Source organism: Dryobates pubescens, chromosome 33 (genome assembly GCF_014839835.1).
Source record: "Dryobates pubescens isolate bDryPub1 chromosome 33, bDryPub1.pri, whole genome shotgun sequence".
NCBI classification, from domain to species: Eukaryota; Metazoa; Chordata; class Aves; order Piciformes; family Picidae; genus Dryobates; species Dryobates pubescens.
In genome coordinates, this window is record NC_071644.1 from 5787626 (window position 1) to 5809441 (window position 21816).

The 21816-nt window shown below is 47.2% G+C and overlaps 1 protein-coding gene across 2 annotated transcripts in view; it reads left to right on the forward strand.

Moving 5' to 3' along the window:
* The first annotated feature begins 10753 nt into the window (after positions 1 to 10753).
* RERE (arginine-glutamic acid dipeptide repeats) overlaps positions 10754 to 21816 on the forward strand; it is a 247943-nt gene continuing 236880 nt past the window's right edge. For both annotated transcript variants that reach the window (XM_054175884.1, XM_054175886.1), the window contains exon 1: positions 10754 to 11094. The gene's annotated coding sequence lies outside the window, so the exon portion shown is untranslated. The remainder of the gene's footprint in view (positions 11095 to 21816) is intronic.

Below are 21816 nucleotides of genomic sequence, written 5' to 3' on the forward strand. Positions count from 1 at the left end.
GAGACCAAATGAGTCAATATTTGGCTTTCTCATGTGTGTTAGCCCCTGGCAGGAAGCAAGCACAACACCTTCCCTCAGAAGCTGAAGCTGGCAGTCCAAGGCATCTTTTCCGACCCTTTGCTTATTTCGAACCATCCCTAGAGCCTGATAACTCACTTTCTAGTGTCACAAAAACTGGCCCTTGTCTTCCAGCAGCAGCAACAGTGTCAAACACAGCAGTACTGTCACCCTCTCAGCTCAATTTGGTGCTGCTGGAAGCTCGCTGTCAGATCACCCTCCTGGTGAGGACAGCTGTGTCCCTGGAGCACAGACCTGACATTGTGTGTGTCCACAACGTGATGCTGGCTGGGGTGATGATCTGGATTGCTCAGTGTCCGTGTTTCATCCTGTTCATCTTCCTTCCCTGATTTCTGTGTAATTTAAAAATGTCAGAAATGATTGGTTTTTTTTCCTTACATCATTGATTTTTAAGAGGAAGCAAAACTACAATTGAACAGTAGATTGACCCTGTTCCTTGCAGGCACTGCTCAGCTCAGTGAAACCTGACTCTTGCCAGGTAGATTTAATTGCCTCTAACCTGGGTAAGAACAATTTTACACCTAATTCTGTTGGGGTTTGGGGTTTTTGTTGGGGTTTTTTTGGGGGGGTGGGTTGGTTGGTCTGTTGTTAGTTTTTTGGGTTTCCTCCTCTTTGCTTATCCTGAGCATGCCTGATGGGATGTTTCCAAGCATCCCATGCACAGAACAGTCCCTTTCTCATTGTGTTCATCCAGTGTGATGATCCTGGGGCAGCCCATGGCATGCACTGCTCAGCCTGGGCTGCTGTGCCTTCTGATGTCCCATGGAAGGGACCCTAGCAAGCCCTATGTCACATTTCCCTGGCTTTGGAGAGACAGAAGCCGTGGGAGTGAGCCACCTTTGAAAGGAATTCATTGACTGCTGTGCTTCCTCAACACCCACTCGCTCATTCACAGCCAGCCTTGTGTAAGCAGCCTCAAGCTGCTGGGGGTGCTCAGCTTGGGGCTGAGGGGAAAAGCCCTACAGTGCAAGGGAGCAGTCAGAGCAGATGCAGGGAGTGCAGCTGCTGTGTTTTCCCCTCTGGAAGGAGGGTATTTGGCTTCCCTTCTGCTGTGTAGACTGCAAGGAGACAGGAGGGTGGATGGTGGATGCAGGGAGAGGATCTCTGCTGGGCAGCCAGCCAGCCCTGCCTGCCCTGCAGCAGTGTCTCAGGCTATGGCCTCATGCTCCCTTTCACAGCAGGCTTTAAAGAACTGTGCCAGGCACCAGCTTAGTCCCACCACTCCCTTGGAAAGCTTTTATTACTGTTCTCTTTGTATTGCTGGGTGAAATTATTTCCTTGTAGATAGGAGCTGTGGGTGGGTGTGAGAATTAAATGGAAGAACCCTGCTCCTTTCTGAGCACATGGGAACAAAACCTCTTACTGCTTCTGACTGCTGGGGTCACCATGGGGGTGCTCAAGTTGTCCCATCCTGGGGAGTCCAGGTTTGGCCATTGCTACAATGAGAATGATGCCCGTTTGTGTTCCTCCTTTTCTTGGTGCCTAGGGAGGACTGAATTGCTGTCAGGTCTGACACACTCTGCCTGTACTTTGTGCTCTGTGGATACAGTTACAGAGGCTGTTCCAGGGTGTGGAGGAAGGAAAACGAAATAGGAAGGTAAAAAGCAATCAAGCCCCACCAGCTGCACCAGAAGCTTAAAGCCAACCAGGTCTCATTTGCACTCTCATGAGTGCCTAAAAACCCAAAAGATGCTGAAAAGGCAGCGTGTGCTAAAGCCCCTAAGCCAGCGCTTTGGAGGGTAGGTGACAAATCCCTGGGGGATAAAAAAACCCTGCCTGCTAATCAGAGTGGAGCTGCAGGGCTTTTGTGCAGGCAGGTTCCAGGATGTGCTCCCACCGCCACGCTGGTTTATTTGTTGATTTGTCTCCTCATTGAAGCAGGTCTGCAAACAAAAGCTGGGGAGGAAAAGCTCAGAGGCTGCCGCGCTGCTCTTCCGTTGCAGAGCTGACTGAGCCGTTTTACTGCGCTGCTTTAAAGAAGTCCTAACCTGTGGGGTTTATGCTCTGTAGTACTCAGGTTCTTCCCTCATCTCCTGCAATAAACAGTGATTGAAAGATGCATATTGTGGCTTTTATGTAGGCTATAAAATCACTGACAGAGGGAATAGCCGAAGAGCCTGCAAGTCTACTGTCCCATCAAAATCTAGAGAGCAGATGTTTCTGGGGATGTACAGCCTGAACCTGTCTCCAGCCTCTAAAGAGGAGGTCCCTGTGTCTTTAGGAAGGCAGACAGGAAAAGCTAAAAGCCTCTTGCCCAGCTCTTCAGGGTGATGAGAGTTAAAAACAGGGCTTTCCACGGGAGAGTCCCCACACAGGTGCCAGGAGGCTGTGAGCTCTCCTCAGCCCTGGATCTATTCTGAGACCTCAGATGTGTTGTTTCATTTCTCTGTTGCTCACTTGTCTCACCTGTCCCATGGGATGGATGACACTTTGCAGTGAGGTGGGAGCACTCATCAGTCAATTTTTGTGCGGTGCTTTGAAGATAACAAGTGCTGAGGGGGGAAAAAAAAGAGATGGTGCTTGAAATGGAAATGTTCCCATTTCTGTCACTATATTTTCCTCTCCTTTTAAAAAGGTACATTCACATGTACCATCAAAGGCAGTGGTGTTGCAACACCAGGGAAAGAGCAGCTACAATGGGGAGGTGAGGGCCAGAAACCTCCTCCTGGAGGAACAGATTTGTGGGGGGAAGGACAAAAATGCAAATCTGAAATCAATCCATCTCTCTCTCTCTCTCCCTTGAACACTTTGGCCATTTGTACCAGTTTAAAGTGAAGCCAGTCACTGAGGACAGGAAGAGAAGCTTGGAAATCCATTTACTACTCTCTGCACTAAAGGAGAAGCAGCGAATTCAGTGGGAATGCAGTCAGTGCACAGATGAGGTGTTCCACATTAGTGGCAGAGGATGGCTGAAAACTATCAGAGCAAACCTTTGAACAAACAGAAAGCACAAAGGCCTTGGGATCCAGACATATCAAATGGCTTTCTGCACTCATTTTCCCTCTGCTGCCCTGACTCTGTTTTCATCAAAGGCACAGAGGTGTCACTGCCACATCTCTCTCATGCCTCCTTTGTCTGTGCTCCCGTTGTGCGGGCAGCAGGAGCTTCATCGTTGGCTCTCCCTGCCACCTTCCTTGCCAGCAGGGGGATGGACAGCTGCCTCCAAAAGATGGGGCTCCTTCCCAGAGCGGTGGAATTTGGCCTCCCCAGGCAGCAGGTGAATCTCTTCACAGCTCAGAGGGCTTGACAGCAGGCTCTGTGAACATCTGAATTCCCTCCCATGATGTTTCCTGACTGCATGTGGAAACCACTGCGTAGCAACTGATACTAAAGTGATGCTGTGATTCTAGAGCTCCTTTTCCTGCAAGGCCAGCGAGCCCGTCCCAAAGCCATCCCACTTCTGGTGCGTGGAGGCAGCCAGCTTTCAGGCTGCAGTTTCTGATTTGACAGATCTCTACATGGACTTCTATTCTGAGCAATCACTTGGTGCTAACCATAAGAAACATAGAAAGAAGCCATCTCTGGGCACGTGCCAGCATGTGCCCAGCTTGTTGCTGACAGTGAGGTCCCTGGGTTTGGATGAAATTAGAAATTCCCCCACTTTGGAGCCACCCACTTAGGTCTCTGCTGCGGTTTACCCAAGGCACCCTGTCCACATATGCCTGCAGGCTACAACTTTATGCAAAACTGGCGCTTTTTCTTTTCCCCAAAGCTGCCTTGGGTCGCAAGTTTGTTATATTTCCTTTATACTGATTTTTATCTGGGGTGTAAATCACAGAACTAATTACCTCGTAGCTCTCCCCAGGTATGGAGGGGATCGAGAGATAAGCATCAAGGGGTGATGCAATTAATCCCACTCATGAGGAAAAAAAACCTGTCATTAGTCATTTGCAGCTTCAGCAGTGGTGACTTTCAAGGTGTACAAATCTCTCCTTAGATCCATTTCATGTTCTGCAGATGGCCATTTTGTCTTCTCGCTGCATGCACTGGAACATGCCCAAGTATACAAAAATGAGAGGAAGGATTGGTAGGGCTGAAATTTTTTGTTCATTTGCAATGGTTTTTTTTTTTTTAATTCTCTTCCTTTCCTTTTCTTTCTTTCTTTTTTTTTTTTCTCCCCTCCCCCCTTTGCATGGCACACATCCTGGGCTTTGATAAATGAGTCTCACCAGACACTGTGGTAAGCCAACCTCTGCTAATATTCATTATGCAGAACCCACTAGGAAATGGTCTGAGTCAGGGAAATGGAAAACCTTTAAAAAGATAAAAAGAGTTTCAGTTGCCTTCTCCCCCCGCTTTTTCCCCCCCCCTTTCCCCCCCTTTTCCCCCTTCCCCCCTTTTCTCCCCCTTTTCTCCCCCTTCCCCCCCCTTTTCTCCCCCTTCCCCCCCCTTTTCTCCCCCTTCCCCCCCCTTTTCTCCCCCTTCCCCCCCCTTTTCTCCCCCTTCCCCCCCCTTTTCTCCCCCTTCCCCCCCCCTTTTCTCCCCCTTCCCCCCCTTTTCTCCCCCTTCCCCCCCCTTTTCTCCCCCTTCCCCCCTCTTTTCTCCCCCTTCCCCCCCTTTTCTCCCCCTTCCCCCCCCTTTTCTCCCCCTTCCCCCCCCTTTTCTCCCCCTTCCCCCCCTTTCTCCCCCTTCCCCCCCCTTTTCTCCCCCTTCCCCCCCCCTTTTCTCCCCCTTTTTTCCCCTTTTCTCCCCCTTTTTTCCCCTTTTCTCCCCCTTTCCCCCCCCCCCCCCCCCCCCCCCTTTTTTTTTCCCCCTTTCCTGAGGAAACTAATTCATAACATTTTATATTTCTGGGATGGTTTAGAATGTTGCAAGCAGACATCATTTCAGGGCTGGTTGTGCTCAAAACTTCGTAGCAAAGGCGACATGATGGAGCCATGTGCAACAATACAGACAAGACACTGCTGTATTCAGAGGTGACTGAGGAGCTTGGTGTTGAAGAATGGGAAAGAAGTCACCAATGTCCCCATCACAAGAGGGACACAGAGCTGGTGGAGTGAGTCCACAGGAGGGCCACAAAGATGATCCAAGGGCTGGAGCACCTCTGCTGTGAGGGTAGGCTGAGGGAGCTGGGGGTGTTCAGCCTGGAGAAGACTCTGGGGGGACCTTAGAGCTGCCTCCCAGTAGCTGAAGGGATCCTACAAGAAGGCTGGAGAGGGACTTTTCATCAGGGTGCGTAGAGGCAGGACAAGGGGGAATGGTTTGAAGCTGAAGGAGAGCAGGGTTAGACTGGATCTTAGGAAGAAGTTCTTCCGTTGGTAAGAGGGTGGCAAGACTCCGGAATAGGCTGCCCAGGGAGGTTGTAGAGGCGTCCTCCCCAGGGGTGTTCAAAGCCAGGTTGGATGAGGCCTTGAGCAACCAAGCCACGGTAATTCTGTGTGCACTTGAATGTGTGTCAGTATTCCCAAAGTGATTTAAATCTCATTGACTTGGCTTCTGCTCTCATTGCAACCCACAGAGCCAGTTTTAAAGAGAGATAAATAGAGGAGTTCACAACCATCCAGCACGTTGCCCTTCAAGTGGTATGAGTCTTCCAGAAAGTTCTCTAGTGCTGTGTGTGAAAATGGGATCTGAAATTCCTGAGATTTCTACAGCAAACAAAACAAACCAGCAGAAGCCCCAAAGCAAACAGGTTTCAGCTAAAGGGCTCATATTCAGATATTACAAGGGGAAAGAAAGAATATAATCCTTTTTGTGAGTGGAGTTAGGTCATCTGTAAAAGCCTCTCAGAATATTATCTTCCAAGCTAATCGCTGTATTGACATTTGCCTGTTTCATTAGAGCTGAGTTTTCACTGCATTGCTGAGGTTAGAACCTGACTCATCTGTCATGGTCAAGGACTGGTTTGTAATTTCATCACCACAGAATTAAAAGAAAATATCTTTCTCCCTCCTTGGTTTTTTTTTTCACTAGTTGGGTTGAAGTGGTGCCCACAGAGTTCTCAACACTGGTGGATTTTTGCTTTGAAGTTCCCAGTCAGATTGCTTCTCATAGATTTGTTTTTTCTCTTTCATGTAGTTGGCCAAGTGACAGTTATTAATAAAAAGAGCCATGTTGGAAGAGATTTGTGAAGAGGTAATTAAACCAATTAACTATATGCTCTAACACAGAGGTGCCAGATATAATAGATGTAGGGGCTAACAAAGGGAGCAAGAAAGAAATGTTATTGAAAACTAGAAAGAAAAATAACAACCAAACAACAGTTTAGGCCAGAACTAAGTCAGTTCTCCATGTAGGAAACCTCCATGTCTACTCACCAAACCATGGTCTAGCACACTGACAGCAAACTTGGCAGCAAAAGGGAAGGTCAGAAAGTTTTGTGCTCATGCAGGCAAGAGATCAGCATCTGAAAGGAGTCAGAAGTTGCCTGTAGAATCCTTCTTTACCCAGGGTATGAATTCTTCTGGCAGCACACTAATAAATCCAGAAATGCTTGGCAATGTTGTCATGCAAATGTGTTTATTCCTTCCCAGAGTGTTTCTAAGGTCTGCTGGATGCACTGCAGATACTTTCCCCTACCCACGTGGGTGTTATCTGGATTTGGCAGCGAAGTCCTGGTGAAGCAGTTTAACTCTTCACTCCTTGATGGCCTGTTCTGTCTGTAATGGAGTTCCTTTTGCACCAGTGCATCAGATTTTCATTTTGCTTTCTCTCCATTCACTTTGTGGTGTTTGGCCACTTGGTTTTGGTTTGTTTGGTTTCTTTTGTAAGGAAGATGGAATGGCAACAGACAAAACACAGGATGATTTTTCCATAACATAAAAATACTAACACTAAACCCTTGGAAGTTTCTGCTATGTCTTTGCCTGAGTAGATGCAGACACATGACCAGCAGAACAGAACTGTGTGGCTGAGAGGCCCAAAAGGGAGCTGGCAGAACAGCCTGGGACAGGAGGTCCAGGAGAGCATGGAAGATGGGAAAGCAATACTGTGTGTTTTCTGTGAATGTGAAAGGGCATGCTGCAGCCTGGAGCTAGGCTCCTGGAGCACCTAAGAGCCTGCTCTTGGCTAAATGAGCTCCACAATGGATATTTAAGCATGCACTGGGGACAGGGAGCCCTGCTAGTGGGTTGTGAGTGCTGAGGGTGTGACTCTGCAGTCAAGACAGAGGCATTTCCAGATGACAGCAGGAGCAATGCTTCAGATCCAGGATATTCAGACAGCAGAAATGTTGCTGCATCAGATCTTCAGAAATATCCAGGGGTAAGGAACAGGATTTCAAGGATTAACATTTTGTGTGTAGATACCTTATGTGGCATGTTGGAATTTAAGTCTCTTTGTGGATATGGCCAATTAGCCTTTCTCTGCATCAGCAGTTTTATACCTCCCAGGAATGCTGGGGGATAGACACAGGAAACATTGCAGAGATGACAGGAACTGTCTTGTTAGAGACCTGCTGGTATCTCATACAGACAATCTGTATGTACATAAAATATTTTACAGGTAGCACATGCTCAGCCATTTCACCACCACTCTCTCTCCACTGGGATGTGACCCACAAAATTCAGCAGCCACCAGACAGAGGAGCAATGATGTCCCTCTGCAGCATTTGGGTCTTTCTTGATCTTCCTTGTGTTAACTAACCCTCATACTACTTTAGCTAGCAGAAGATTATAGGACAAGCTCTGTGGCTTTGTTCATTACTGGCCACAGGGAGGGCTGCATCTTTGGGAAAACAAACCAGCTTTAAGTGCTATTCCTGCAACAATCCTCTGGTTAAGAAGTAAACTTGTGACTGGATTACTCGTGCAGGGTATGAGGATGTGGGTATGGCTGTCAATAGTCACCTGCTTCTGCAGTGCAACTTGAGTGCATTTCAGGGGGTGCAGAGATGTTAGTCATGCAGTACAGGAGGAAATTCCCCCCCTGACATGCTTGTTTTGGTTTAACTACATGGCAGCAAAATGTTGTAAGTAAATACTTCTAATTTCTGTGTGGTGACATGATGACCAGCAGGTTGGGAGAAAAGAGGGAGAGAGAGGGAGAAGGAGGAGGAAAGAGAGGGAGAAGGAGGAGGAAAGAGAGGGAGAAGGAGGAGGAAAGAGAGGGAGAAGGAGGAGGAAAGAGGAGGAGGAAAGGGGGAGAAGGAGGAGAAGGAGAAGGGCTGATGTGGAGAATTTCCCCATCAGAGAGAGGGTGACTGGAGAGAGCTGATGGCAAGCCTGCTGCTGTGACAATTGGTACAGTTTTTAATGTGTACATCCAGAGAGCAAGGAACATGAAATTGTAATTAGCAGAGAAAATAGGAGAGATGGAATCAGACTCTATCAAGGACAGCTAAAGTGTAGCCTCCAAAATGGCTGTCAGACATTTAACTGATGTGCATTTTCAGACGCTTATCTAAATTAGTTATTAGAACACAATCAGCTCTGTGTCTCAACCTCTCCCTGAAGTTGTGCTAGGGATAAATTTGTCCTGTATGTTCAGTGCAAAAGAGCTAAATTCCTCTGATGTGCAGACCTCAGATCTCCTTGTGTGTGCCTTTCTGTTCAGTGAAAACAGATCCCGCTTCCCCCTGCTAAAGGCAATAATGTTAACAGCCTCCAACTTATCTCCTGTGCTACCAGCAGAATCAGCCATGAAGACAGTTTACAGAGACAGCAAACAGTTGGGGTTGCACAAGTGTAATTGAGGGCAAAATGTGTCCTGACACAGCCTAGTGCTTCTTCAAAAAGGAAGATGTAATTCCCCATGAAATTTCTCAGATCCCCAGGAAGAATGTCTGACTTTCCTTACCACCATGTGATCTATTTTGCTGGCCTGTGTTCTGCAGATGTAAGGTGAGGTTAATGTTAAACAACAAGCTTGCCCTGTTTTCAGCACGGGTACCTTCACGCTCTCTTTTCTAACTCTGTGATAGCTCCGACATGAAGGAGCTTAAAACTCTCTTAAGTGACCAAGTATTTCATTAATTGCTAACCAGGAACGTGGAATTCTGCTGTTTTGACAACTTCCTCACCGTGCAGAGCATTAAGCAGCATCAGCTTTTTATCCAGCGAGGCACTTGCGCATAATCTTAACTTTCTGTGCAAGACCAGTAACAGAGGCTTAATGTGACTAACACGGAGCATCAGCCTCAAAGGTCTGATGGGCTGGAGCCGCGGCGCAGCCAAACGCTTCTGACGGAGCCATAAAATTTTGCGCCTTGTCTCGCACTGAAGACACTTCAAACACATTTACTCATACCGCTGATAGCTGTTTACTTATTCATGAGAACAAGACAACTCGGAGGAAACACTCGCATGCCGAGCGCACGTTGAACACGTACTGCTGGAGGAAGGCTACTACGTGATTTACAAACAAAGCAGCGCGGCCCTGGGGATGCTCCACCTTTCCGCCAGGCCCTGCGCAGCTCCCAGGGATGGCCCGGGCTGGGCTGCGCGGCTGACGCCCGCCCATCAGTGGTGCCAGGGCTGGCCTGGGAAGGGCTGCGTGGATGACACCCACCCATCAGTGGTGCCAGGGCTGGCCTGGGAAGGGCTGCGTGGATGACACCCACCCATCAGTGGTGCCAGGGCTGGCCTGGGAAGGGCTGCGTGGATGACACCCACCCATCAGTGGTGCCAGGGCTGGCCTGGGAAGGGCTGTGTGGATGACACCCACCCATCAGTGGTGCCAGGGCTGGCCTGGGAAGGGCTGCGTGGATGACACCCACCCATCAATGGTGCCAGGAAGGTCAGCATGGATGACACCCCCCCCATCAGTGGTGCCAGGGTTGGCCCGGGAAGGGCTGCGTGACCAATGCCCACCTGCCTGCTGGGGCCAGGGGTACACAGCCAATGCCCTCCAACCAGTGGTGCCAGGGCCAGCCTGGGCTGCGCTGCCTGGCTGATGCTCACCCATCAGTAGTGCCAGGACCAGCCTGGGCAGGGCCACATCGCCAGTGCTCACCTGCCAGTGCTGCCAGGGCCGACATGGGCTGGTCTGCATGGCTGATGTCTGCCTGCCTGTTGGGGCCAGTGGTGCCAGGATGAACATGGGCAGGGCTGCATGGCCAATGTCCACCTGTCTACTTGGGCCAGCAGTGCCAGGGCCAACCTGGGCGGGCTGCATGGCCGATGTCCACCTGCCTGCTCGGGCCAGCAGTGCCAGGGCCCAGGCCAGGCCATGCTGGAGCTGGTGAAGAGGTCACTGGTCTTACACTCTCCATTATAATCTCTCGCCAAGCGTGCCATTGCAGCAGGGGATGACGACATCCTAAACCCAACTGTCCCTCGATGCTTTTGACCTTTATTTGTTAGCCACCCCGCAGAACGGTCACGGGCTGTACGTGTCCCTGTGTGTGTGTGTCCATCATATCGCTCCACGCTCCGCCGGTGGGTGGGTGTGTTGGAAAGGAAGGTTCGTCCCCGCTGCCATCCTTCTTCCCTCCCGTGGTCGTGCCCAGCCCACAGCCGCTCGGCAGCGCGCAGGTACCGGCCGCCTTTGTGCCACCGGGCCCAGCGCCCGCTCTCCGCGCCGGTGGCGGCGTGAGCCTGGCCCACACCCCCCCGCCGCCTTCCCCCTATTCTTTTAAATCACTTCCATTCACTCCGCCGATTGGCTCTCACCTCCTGCCGGGTCACGGGGTGCCCCTCCTCCTCCAATAGGGAGACCGGATACTGAGATGCGGCTCTGGCCTGGCTGCGTTGTTGGGTGCCCGCTCGGTGCGTGCGTGCGTGAGGGAAGGCAGGCGGAGGCAGCGCTCGGCTGCCTGGACCCCAGCCCGCCGCCGCCCCTCCTCCTTCTTCTTCTCCTCCTCCTCCTTCTCCTCCTCCTTTCCCCCTCCCCGCGGTCCCCCGCCCCGGCCCGGTCGCCGCCCCGCTCCTTGTCTCCCCGTTAAAATGCCCCTGGGCTGCCGCTGTTGAAAGCACCGCACGGGGACCCTGCCGCTCGCCGCCACCACCCCGGGTATAGAGGGGAGCTGCTCCCCGACTGCCGCCGCCGCCCCGCTCCCGCCCAGCGGCCCCGCCGCCGCCGCCGCTTTGTCCCGGCAGCGAGACGGAGCCGCCGTTGATGGTGTAGCTCACCGCGGAGGTAGGTGGGCGCGGAGCGGGGTAACTTACCGGGATTTTGTTGTGGCTGCGAGTCGGGAGGTGAGGCCCTTCCCTCCTGCCTTGTATGTGCAGCGCAGGCAGGTTTATTTATTGTTTTACCGGTGTTAATCACCGGGAGAGGAGAGAAGGGAGCGCTGGGTGAGGGAACTCAGGGAAGAATGCCCGGGGCTGGACGCGGGAAAGGCGCGGAGGGGGAATTGTGTCTGCAGGCGTGAGAGCAGAGCGGGGGGAGAAAGTCTCTCGCCAGACTTTGGTGTCCCTGCCTGCTTTTGCTGTGGGAGGGGGCACCCCGGGGGTGCTGGGGCTCGGGTTTGTGTGTGTGTGTGTGTTTGGCTTTTTTATTTGCTGGAGAGCTGCTGATGCTGAGCAGAGGAGGGGCTCTCGGGGAAAGGTTGAACTTGTTCACCTTTAAATAAAGGTGAGACGGGGAAATATTTAACTTAAATGGGCACCCAGAGAAAATTGACTGAGGTGGTTGAAAGCTGCACGCTTTTTCGTGTGTGATGGGTATGGAATTGTGAAATGAAGATTTTATGCAAATGAATTTAATCATAACATTTTCAGTAGCATAGGAAGGGGTGGGGTTTCAGTCTGGGGTGGTTTTTTTGTGTGTGTGTTTGTTTGTTTGTTCTTATTTTTCTTTCTGAAGTGTGAAAAGAAGGTGACCAGCGTCAGAAAAGTAGTAGGAGGTAGACAACATTAGTGGCTTCATACTGAAACTGGCTGGTCAAGGAATTGCTGGGAGGAAAACAATATGATTCATTGTTGAAGTGTCGTTCCCCTTAGATTTATTTTTACACGCTGGTTGCAGTTATTTTGATTTACTGACTTTTTCTGCTGAGTTTTTCCTTGAAGCAGTAATGCTCTTGGCGATTAGAAGCCCGGAGTGTTTTTATGCAGTCAGCAGGCTGGTGTCTGTTTACTCCTGAGTTACACTGACCAGTTACTGAAAGCAAAGATGTTATTCCCCTTCTGCACCCCCCTCAATGAGGAGTTTTTACTGCTTTGATTTAGTGGAAGTGTTTTCTCAGAACAAATCGGAGGTGACATAATTTGAGTAGTATGTCTGTTCCTAAAGAAGGGTTTAACCAGGTAGAAATGCTGTACTTGGCTGTTTTAAAAGGCATGTGTCAAATTTGCTATTGATGTGCAATCTATAATAATTTTTGTAGCTCCAGTATTGCCAGGCAAGCACTTTGGTTTTTGTACACTGCTCCCTTAACAGTGAGAAATCCATGGTTGTTAAGAGGGGTGGAAGCCTTTCTATGATAATAAAAGCACTTCTGGTAATGCATCTCATCTTGGTTTTACTCCGTGAGCTGGTAGCATAAACTGTGACCTGGGGTTGGGTTTGGTGGCCTGGTGTGGGTGTGTGGTCATTGGAGAGATTTGTTTTGTTGGTTGATGGGGTCTGGAGGGAAGAGGAGGAGGTAGATGCACACAATGCACAGGCTTGGGAGCTCATTGTTCTTTGCCGTGCACTCTGCTGTGTTTGGGACTGTGTGCTCACTCAGACACCATGTCTTTCTTCTTTTGAGAAGTGGAAGATAGAGAATGGGAAGCGTTTTCTACTTCCTTCCTCAGAGTGGCCTTTTGGTAACCTTGCAAAAAAGTGAAATAGTAAATTAGGAGTTGAAGGCCGCCAAAACATTGTGTGCGTTCTTGCCTCCTCCCCTGCCGGTGCTGGCTCTGCTGCTTTCTCTGTCTGCAACTGAATGTATAGAGAGAGAGGGAGCACATGAGGTGAGACTCGGAAGTACACTCTTTTGAACCCCTCTCAACTTTCTTTCACGTTCTACCTTCTCCCCTCGAATCGAACTCCGTCTGGCTTGGCTTAAAAATCACTCCACTTCAGATGAGTGTATTAGCTTTTGGGGTGTTTGGTCTGGAGACACCAGTGCCAGGAAAAGCGCTGTCAAGGGAGGGTACTCCAGATTAATGTGCCGGGATGACAAGAGTAAAAGGAAGTGTGCAGAGGTCGATTCCAGTGTATGCTTGGTTTCCTTCCTGGATGATTGTTTAATGTTTCTGTTTTTACAGCAACATCTGTAAAACCCAAACAAATGAACAACCAAGAACAATTGTAGAATCACAGTGTATTTCGGGTTGGAAAGGACCCGTGAGGATCATTGAGTCCAAATCCTTGCTTCTCACAGGATGACTGCTGTAAGCGTGTGCTGAAGCTGTAAGAGAGCAACTGCTGCCCAAGGGCCTCAGCTTCTGGGTTATTGGGCTATGGTCAAATCTCAGCTGGCTCACTGACAGTGCACTACCTATCAAGTAACTGGTGGTGCTGAGATGTGCAGAAGGGATAGGAAAATATGTGGATGTTGAGGCAAAGATGCCAGTGTGCTGGATTCTTTGGAGGGCAGGCAGCAGTGACTGTCATAGCTCTCTGGTGAGGCTTTTTAAGTTTTGGTTTTGATTGTTCAGCTGACTTCAGTGTGTAATCAGGGTAAATGACTTCACTTTCCTTCCCTGAATGAATTGTGATGATTGCCTCTGGATTGAGGACAGGTTTTTGGGTGTTTTTACACCACTGGTGTAGCTTTGGTATGGCTAGTGATAATTTTAACATTCCTGTAGGTTGCTGTCTGCATGAATCCTATGATTTGAGCTCCCAGAGGGGTACAGTGAAACACTTGCCCTGCCTCTGTGGTTTTGTGATCCCTGTGGCATGCAAATTTGTGCTGTGGGGTGAGTGAGTGGGATGATTCTCCATCAGGACAAAGCTCTTGATATCCCCATACAGAATGAGGAGCATTTCTTGGGAAGAAAGTTTAAGTGTGGCTAGGAGAGAGACAGACCTGCCTTAAGGAGTAATTACATATTAACAAATAGTGATTTCATTGCATCCAGGGGTTTGTTTTCCCTTCCTGGGGGGTTTGTGTGTATGCAGCAGTCCATCCTGTGGAGCTGTGGGTATAGATTCAGTGCTGCTGCAGCAACGGGCTAATAATAACAGCATTCACCAATGTGAAGAGATGTGGTGTGTGTGATTCTTAATGCTGATTACAGCTGAGGTGAGAAAAATGGCCTTCTGATGTTGCAGTTTAGTAATTGACTTTAATAACACGCTATTTGTAAACTTACTATCATAGCTCCAAAAGGCATCTCCCTGTTCCAGCCATACCAGGTAGTTGTTTTGCCCATAAAGAAGATATTTCCCTTTTGGGAGTGGGAGGGTGGTGGTGGGGAAGGTGTGCTGTGAGCATATAGTGTGTGTTACTGGCTGTGTAATGGCACAGCAGAACCTGTGTTACCCTCTCAGCAGAGCTGTTGGTACATTAAGATTGCCTGAGGGTAGCTTTGATTTCATTACGTGCCATATTTAAGGACACTGTAAGCTTCAGTCACACGCTGCACTCTGTGTTGTTGGCATATGAATACAGTGCTGGGATTGTAGTTAACTTCAGCTGGAAAACAATCAGTTGTTATGTGATCCTGGGACGAGTGAGCAGCTACATAAACTTAGAAGTGGTGGTCAGGGTGGGAGCGAACCATTCAAAATCCCCCAACTTTTGGATGTATGGGTTGGGTTGGTTTTTAGGGTGTTAGACTGGTTTTAAGGTTCAGCTATTTTTCACTCTAGCTTTGTTATGGAAATACTTTGCAGTTGTTTCATAGAATGGTTTGGGTTGGAAGGGACCTTAGAGATCATCTAGTTACACCCCCCACCCCCATGGGCAGGGACACCTTCCACTAGACCAGGTTGCTCATTTTCATGAAGTCAAAACAAATCATCCTGCTTGGGTTGAAGTGGTGAGTGGTGGGTGAGGCACTAGAACAGGTTGCCCAGAGAAGCTGTGAATGCTCCAAGCCTGGAAGTGTTCAGAGCAAAGTTAGATGTGCCTTAAGCGACCTGATCTAGCAGGAGGTTTGGAACTAGATGATCTTTAAGGTTCCTTCCAACCCATTCTGTTGATTCTGTGCTTGCCTTAAAGGGATGCATAGTCTCTGACTTGAGCTCAGAGCCTAAATTTAAATCAATAGGCTTTAAAATACAGCATATTTGGGGGGGTAAAAAAAAACCCAACTACTATCTTGGAACCAGAACAGAACAAACCCTCAATTGATTTGAGACCTGTTTATTTAGTGTGGGTTGGTTCTTTTTTTTTTTTTAAGCTTCTGAAAATGAAGCTTATGCTCTACTGATGCTAAGTTGGTTTAGTGCAGTGGGGAAGTCAGAAAGGGTGTGATTGGCATTGGTGGTGTGGAAGGTGTCGGGAGGAGGTGAGTGTGATCAGATGCAGTTTGGAAATGGCATTTCCAGCAAGTTGCTAGGAAGAAAATCTAGTCACTTCTTGGAGTGTTGGGAGGTGTTAGGGAGCAGGATCTACAACGCAGTATTGTGCTCTTTATGTTGGCTTGCCAGCAGCATTTTACACAAGCTTTTATAATGTTGGTAGCTGTGCCCAACTGCTCTTTTCAGAGAGGCTGATGTATGAACAAAGGAGCAAACAAGATATGAATACTGTGCTGCCTCCTTTTGATTTAAAAGTCTGCTGGGGCAAGGAATTGCTGTGAGTGACTGAAAAAACCCAAACATGGAAATATTAGCTGGCTGTTCCTGTTTCAGTAGGTGTTCTTTGGGTGGTTGGGGGTTTTTTGTTGTTGTTGTTTTAATACAAATGTCTGTTCAGTGAGCATTCAGAATAGTGCATTGACCTAGAGCAAAGTGGAACTAGCTTGGATGCAAACATCAGTTTTCCCCTCTATGCCCAGTGGGGCTCATGATGGCTTTTTGTTGTGAAATTCCTAGGAATGGGGATCTGATGGTTTTTAGTCTCTGAGTTCTAGACATAAAGGATTACATTTGTATCTGGCATGTCAATTGTGTTAGGAGTGCAGTTCTGAAAATGTAGATCAGTTTGGGTGTTGCATAAATTTGATAGATTTAAAAGTAGATTTTTATGGCTGAGTTATTGGAAAGGAGGAGTAATTCTTTGAACATGTAGGTTGTCTTTTGTTCACAAAATGAGAGGCTAGTTCATGCTTTTAAGATTCAAGGTAAGTGGAAGAAAATGAGTGCTCATTAATTTTGAGGTCTTAGTTCAATTTGTATTTAGTCTACTTACATAGATGGGGGGGGGGGGGGGGGGGGGAGGAAATCATTGTTGTGGGATTTATGTTGTATCAGGATTCATATCAGGGATTTGTCAGTCTCTGGTACTGAGAGTCAGTTTTGGCCTGTTCTAAAACCATACCAGAACTTCTGTTTGATAATGCTGATATTACCTGGTCCCTTCCAGTGCATACAGTGGCGATTGTGTTGTGCTGTAAACTTCTTTTCATGACCAGCAGTACTGATGGAACGTAGGTTTTAGTAGCTTCTTGGAGGAGACAAAGAGCTTCTAAGTCCTGAAGTTTGCCTCCTCTGCCCCTCTTGCCAGTGAATTCCTCCTTTTCCCCTGCCCTTCATAACAATCAAATGGGCAAGCAGCATGGATGTGCCTGTGGACTAGCTGCCTGCCAAGCTAAACTTAAATGCTGGTTTCTGTCTGGCCATGCCTTAGTGGGGATGTAATTAATTAGAGGATTTTTTTTTTCCTATCCATCTGCTGGTTTGCACAAAACTTTCAGGAATGTTGGTTATTGCTGAGCTGACTGTCGTGGCAAGCTGGATGAAATTCATTACGCACCAGAAGTTACTGGCATGAAATGAGAGGATAAGGGAGTTGGAGAGGGGGTAGTGAGGTGAATTAGGGAAGTGGTTTCTGGGGTTTTTATTTTTTTCCCCCCTGAGAAATCAGGTTAAAGGACAAAGGAAGTTCTGTCATCTAGAGCTAATAACTATTTCTCTGGGTATGATGAGCAGTTTCTCCTTTATAATCATCTTTTTCATGTGGCAAGTTCTGGGGTACTTGGCCCATCTTCCTGCAGACCTTCCTTCCTTTTTTCTTGGAGCTGTTTGGAAGCATTCTTAGTGATCAGCTGGTCTGGGAACAGACATCCCTTGCAAACGTTGGTTAAAATACGCAGGGGCAACATTCTTGCTTTATATTATGCTAAAACTGTTAAAGAGCAGAGTTTCTTATTAGTGAGAAATCCCTGTTAAAACCTCAGAAACCCAAGCTTTAGTCTGGTTTGACCTGGCTCTTGGTGTGTGTTCATACCAGTTCTCCAACAAATGAATCCTCATCTAGAATAAGCTAAATTCATTTGAGGGGACTAAAAAGAATCACAGATCTTATTTGATCTCGGAGACCTTGCAAGTGCTAGGCAGATATTGTATGTTAAACTCTTCCTCCTACAGAATTCTGTGTGTGGAATCATAGTCTGAATGTGTGTAGAGGAGTGGATTGGGGAACCTACCTGGAGTTTACTGATCATGCATCTCATGATGTTCATAACCTATGTATTTGTACTTAATGTGAGATGAGGCACGTTATTGGGTTGGTGTAAGGTAAGTTGCTGTATAACAGTGAATGTTAGGTACACAGTGAGTGTATCCCAATAACAGATGTGAGAGAGATGCTGATTTTCTTTCCCTGAAGGACAGGTAACTTCAGGCAGCCCTGTTTACTTCTGGCCTTTAGTAAATGGCTCTGGGCGCTTAACACAGAGAGGCTGTGGGAGGTCATGGGACCTCATCTGTGCATTCCTACCTTGAGTCAGCACACTGTGTAGTACCACTCATTTCACAAGCACCCATGTTTTGCATAAACTGAACAGATTGTCTTGTCTTAGCTAATATCTGAAAAATGTGAATAGAAGAGATCTGTGATCTTGGCAGCAGAAGCTTGGGCGAAGGAAGGTTTTAAGTTTCCTGTAAGTGAGAGACAGCTGAAAGCATGCATAGACTGAGAGGGCTAAAATGTGTGCTGAACAGTGGACTTACAGTGTTCAGGTGGCAGCTGAAGGCATTAAGTCAGAACTGTGATGGCCAGAGAGGTCTTTTCTGTACTGCTCCTGAAATCATTATGGTCTCAGGGGAGCCCCCAAGACTGTACTTTGCTTTAAACTAGATCACTTATGATAATGATGAGGTGGCATTGCTGTGTAAAGCCGGATGATGTAGTCTTGAGTGTATTGGTGTGCTGGAGCAGAGAATTCAGAGCATTATGGCTTCTGTCAAAGTCCACTCTTCTGGCAACCAGTTTGTTCCTTGTCTTCCAGAAAAAAATGGCAAGTTCAGTTAGTAATTAACTACTATAGGATGTTAGGGATCAGAAGCTTTGTGCTAGATATCAAAGTTATTAAATGTATGTGCTTAAGGATTATGAATCTTCTTAAACAAGTGCGTAGATGACATCAGTCTGCTGCTGCCAACAGCCACAAGGGACTGGAGTACACGATGTTGATGCTAAAATGCCTCTTTATCTTTCCCTTGATTTAGGAGTCTTCATTCATGCATGTTAACATGAAAAGTGTCATGAATATGAAAGAAGGGACGGTACATCACAGAATTCCAGTGCTTTAAAGGTTGGCTTTCTCCAAGAAATTATACCCAGTAAAAAAAAAAATAAATCATGGTGCCCAGGCAACTGGGACCTTCAGATTGGCTTTGGATTGAGGAAGAGCACTTGGCATGTGGGAAGGTTCTTCAGAGCAAGTGCCTCATGGTAATGGGGTGCCCACACACAACAATAGCTTTCTCCTGTACCTGTGATTGACTAGTGGCTCTGAGCTTGGAAAACACTTGAATTGAAGGGAGCTGCTTTACTCTTCTGTCTTCCACTCTGTGGTCATCTGATTTTGTGAATTTTGAGTCCTGTTGTAATGGTGGTGCTTATCTGTTCTTTGGAAGGGACTCTTGCCTACAAAACCAGCTCAACCTATCTCTGGGAGTTCTGCTTGTGTTCTTTTCTAATTCTTCTTCAACCTGTTTTGCCATCCCCTCTGTCTGCAGTAGCTTCAGTGCAGCTTCTTGGCTTCTTGTCTAGGTGCAGCAGCTTCACTGAGCTTGTACCTCAGCGTGATCTAGAATGGAAGTGTGAACTCAGAAGTATAAGAGAAGCTTCCAAGTGTGGAAGTAGAACTATGAACTTACATTGGTGAAGCTGCTTAAAATTTACCTGCCTAATGTCCAGTGTGTGACGAGGCTCTGCAAAGAAAGCTTTGCCTTGCTTCTTGTTTGTACTAAATTTTGAAACCAGGAAAGACCACCGGTCCTTGAGGTGAGCAAACCCCCGACAATTCGGTAGCAGCTGTGTGTCCTTCTGGTACCTGTGTGCCAGGGTGGTTCATCTTGTGTAAAAAGCAATGAAACGTCTCCATTAGAGATCCTCTAATGAGGTCAGTGCAGGAGACTTAACACTTAATCCTCATTTTTACAAACTGGGAGTGAGATGCAGGAAATCTAATTTATGTCTCCAAGGTCATTCATTTTCATGAAACTTAATAGACCTGCCTCTGCCTGCTCCTTAAACCACTGAATTATGCTTCCTGCCTTCTAACGTGAACCCTTAAGATGAGAAACTTTCCCCAATGACAGAATGAACTTAAAGGTACCTGTACATGTAAATGTTTCTGTGAGACAAATGCCCAGCCACTAAGAGTCATCAGGAGACAAACTGGTTTACCTTCAGACTGGTTTGGGCTGTGCAGTTCATCTCTTAATGTTCATTATTCCCCCACCACACACAAGTATTTGCTTTTACTGGAAACAAATTGAAATGAACATGGTTTTTTTTTATGTATATACATTTTTTTAGCAGAGTAAAATCCATTTTGTTTTCTGTTTTGAGGCCTTGCTGTGATTTGCCCCTTGTATCTGTGGTTAATCAGGGAAACCTCCTCCTCTTTCTTGTTCGCAGTGTTTTCTGTGACTCAGTTTCCATGGTAAATTTTATATTCCCTGCTGCTTAATTCAGCTGAACTCAGGGCAGAAGCTATGGAAGGCTTTCAGATGGTGACAGTAGAAAAGCTGTTTAAGGCTGCTCCTGTGCTGCTGGCCAAAACCAGAGCAGGGTGTTGTTCCAGAGGCTTTAAATTAAAGGAATTGAGTGGAAAGGGGCAAACATGGGTAACCTGATGAAGGTAAATGTTTGTGGAGAAATGTGGATGGAGTATGGTAATGCAAGGAGCTCTCCTGAGGCAGAGGTGCAAATAAAACAGCTTAATGTCTGAACAACAGCAGTAGGGCTGTTGGGCTTTTCTGTTTTGAGGGAAGCCTCCTGGAGTTGGGAGGGAGGCTGCAATGTGTGCTTCTGGGTGAAAGTCTGAATAATATTTGGTTTAGACAAGGGCCAAGTTGACTGTTACCATATGCTCTTGAAAGAAAACTTCGGCAGAATCCAGGTTCTCTTCTGACCTGCTGAAACACTGCTGGTTGCTGTTTGATTGTCAAAGTTTTGAGGTACTGTTGGAGTGCAGCAGGTGAAAAGGTGGTGATGCAGGTAGCCTTAAGATAGTTAATTGGTAGGGAGGTGTTAGAATTATCACTGCCATCTCTCAGAATATCTCAGGTGTCTTTTAGCAGCTCAGTAGATATGTGGCATCTAAAATATTTACTGTGTACCTCTGCTTATGTTTTCATTGTAATGATGCCAGTTTCCCTACTGTAGGTGTTGGGATTCTCCCTGCTGTTGCTATTTGGTTTTTTGGTGATCAATGTGAGTGTTTGAGGTTGTTTCTTTTCCCCCTTTGTCTCAGTCCCCGTGGCAGCTTACCTTCCAGGGCTGGTTTGTTCAACACGCTTCTGTCAACAGCCTATCTGCTCATTCTTCTGCTTGGAAAAAGTCATTTGATTCTTATTTCCTGCCTCTCTTCATGCTGAATAGACTTAGTCTTTTATTGTTGGATTTCCTCTATTGTCTAACTGCATGCTTCTCTTTCCATGGCTGTAATGTATGAAAAAGGACCCTGGCTCCACTCATGTTCCCCTTCTATGTCACTTCTCTCCATGCAGGCTTGCCTCAGTTAATGAGAGCCCTGTTCTCTTCCCCACTCAGCAAATGACTACTTCCATAGCTTTTGTCCCAAAGTACAAGTTGAGTAAGATGTGGAAAGTAATTACTGTTGTGTATGTTTAGTGAAGTCTTCTAAGTCTTGGTAAGTTAGAGTCACACTTTTCTTAGCTGGGACTCTTCCTGAGGTCCCGATGCACACGTTAAATATCTTTGAGTAGGAACAAAGGCTGGGAGGGATTATTAATGAAGAGGCCTCTTGTTTGTGACATTGTTTGAAATGCAACATGTTTCCTCTATTAAATGGCAAAGATATTTTAATTGGGTCATATATTTAATTCCTGAAGATGATAAAGGACTGTACAGACAGCAAGAGAGACTGGGAAGACTGCACATTAATTCACAACAAGGCTTCAGATGTCGTTGGCATTGCAATATTTGGATTGCTCTCCAGGCACTTTGAACTAACACACAACTTGTTGCTTGACCTCAAGCTGAAGAACTCACTGCAGCTGTGCTCTTCTGCTTGTGAAATAGGTGTGATGATTCTTTGTCATGAGGAAGTTTTATAGATGTTAACCAATAATGATGAAATGTGTGGGGATTAAAAGAAAGTCTTGTCATGGCAGTTTGTGCTCAGCAGTGGGTTACAGGAACAGGAGGTGAACTCTCAGGAACCTCTTGTTCTACTGGTTAAGAAATGACTACATTTCAGAAGTAATCATTTGGGCAGCTCTTTTCAGTCTGTTCTTACTTGCACCTCTTCCCCCAGTGAAGAATGAAGTTATTCTGGTATTTCACCATCTCGCTACGTGGTTGGGGTTTTTTTCCTGTTGGGACATAGCCGTGAG